This window comes from Echinops telfairi, unplaced genomic scaffold (genome assembly GCF_000313985.2).
Source record: "Echinops telfairi isolate 266 unplaced genomic scaffold, ASM31398v2 ScPeMD7_7424;HRSCAF=8462, whole genome shotgun sequence".
NCBI lineage: Eukaryota > Metazoa > Chordata > Mammalia > Afrosoricida > Tenrecidae > Echinops > Echinops telfairi.
Genome location: NW_022111324.1, coordinates 561,684 through 563,516, shown reverse-complemented (window position 1 = coordinate 563,516; position 1,833 = coordinate 561,684). Strand labels below are relative to the sequence as shown.

Below are 1,833 nucleotides of genomic sequence, written 5' to 3'. Positions count from 1 at the left end.
TCATAAGTGTCTATATTCAGCAGAAGCATTACTGGATCCTATAGGATTGCTGTTCCCAGTATTAGGTAGTGCCATATTGCTTCCCACAGTGGCTGCGCAGCTCCACAGGCTTTTCAACAGCTGGTTTCTCCAGAAGTAGATCTCCAGGCCTTTCTTCTGATGATCTCTAGGTGCCTCCAGGGGGACTCCAACCTTCAGTTAGCAGCTGAGTGTGTTAACCATTTGCTCCTCCCAGGGACTCCATTCTACTTAAAACTCAAACCAAATGCCCTACCATTGAGTCGATGCTGAATAGCGACCCCACAGTGGGTTTCCAAGATGTTAACTCTTTATGGGAGTAGAAAGCCCCATCCTTCTCCTGAAGAGCCGCTGGTGGTTTCAAACTGCCAATCATGAGGATCACAGCCCAACATGTAACCACTACACCACCAGGGCTCCTTCTATCCTATCTAAAGACACTCAAATTCACACTGAAAACATACGGACACACAAAGAAATCCCTGTGCTGAACTCATTAAACACAGCTGCAGTTACCACTTTACAACTAGGCCTTAGCTTCTCTCCCAAGGGATGTGTTGACAGCTACCTAATAGCAAAACCTTGACTGTTTGGGACACATGAGGAAGGCAGAGGTCTTAGAAGTGGGATAAAGTGAGCCTGGACCTTTGAAGTCTTCTGTAGACATAATTTGTTTCTCTCCCCTGTAAAGGGCTCAGAATGCCCCACAGATGGAGCACTCAAGCCAGAGGCTCAGGCTGTGGCCGGGCCCTGTTCTCATGGGACCACAGAGCACAGGAGCAGATGATTTAAGTCAGCAATCCCCAAGCCACAGACACCTGCCATTCCATACATATCCTGGGCTCATTTGACCTTTTAAAAATATAGATTCACTTTTTAAGACTCACTCTAAGCAATCTCTATGAAATAGCAAGTTTTATATGTTGGTTGTATAGTTTTCTTAACACTGTTTAAAATGTAAATGAAAAATGAACCTTTGGGAACCCCTTCAAATATTTGCAAGTATCCCCAGCGGTATGCATGTCACATGCTGGGAAGCACTGGTTCAAACCCCTCTTTGTTCTTCAGATGAAGGTATTAAGAGGTATGAAGGGGACCTGCATTCAAAAGTGGCCTCGGACTGCCCGTGTCCTGGTCATCAACGATGCAGGGAGAGCGATTGCGGACAGCCGTTTCCCGTGTTTGGAGGGTTCGGGGTACCTGTCTCTGCAAATGCTGGTGCTTTCACACAGTTCTACTTCTCTCCTGCCAACACCTCCCGGCCCCAGGGCATCAGGGGCCACTGGGAACCGAGAGGAATTCTGTGGTGACAGCGGAAGCCTTTCCAAGAGAGAAAGCTTCTTGGAGCACCGCTCCCTGATCAGTGGATCTTGAAGCAGACTCCACGGAGACCAAAGCATGGACAACGGACGCTCTCCGGGTTATTTGGAGTTGATCTCCGCCACTGGAACAAGCAAGCGTGGAGAGTGGGATTGTTGCCACCGTGCAGCATCACAAGTCCCTTACCCGTCACCTCGGCCCAACATGGGACACCTGTTCGCTCTGCAGGAGAGGGGCGAGAGGAAGGCCTGAGAGCCCAGAATTGGCACGTCTTCAGTGGCCCTTTCAAAGCATGGCCACAGGCCCCTGGCCTGGGAAATGGAGGCTGGGGAGTCCTGCCAGTGGCCAACCGTATCATCTCCCTACTTAGACCTGTATCACTTTTTTTGTTTGGTATGTGATCAAATGTAAAATAAACGTTACCAGTTTCAAAAAAAAACTATATATATATTAAAAAAAGAGGTATGAAGGGAGCCTGAATGTCATTCAGTGAGG

The 1,833-nt window shown here is 48.3% G+C and overlaps 1 non-coding gene across 1 annotated transcript; it reads left to right on the top strand.

Annotated features, from left to right (window-relative positions):
* Window positions 1-1,113: 1,113 nt before the first annotated feature.
* LOC115872435 lies at window positions 1,114-1,249 on the top strand. Its single transcript, XR_004047837.1, has one exon. It is a non-coding gene; the product is annotated as a small nucleolar RNA SNORA71 (small nucleolar RNA).
* Window positions 1,250-1,833: the final 584 nt, after the last annotated feature.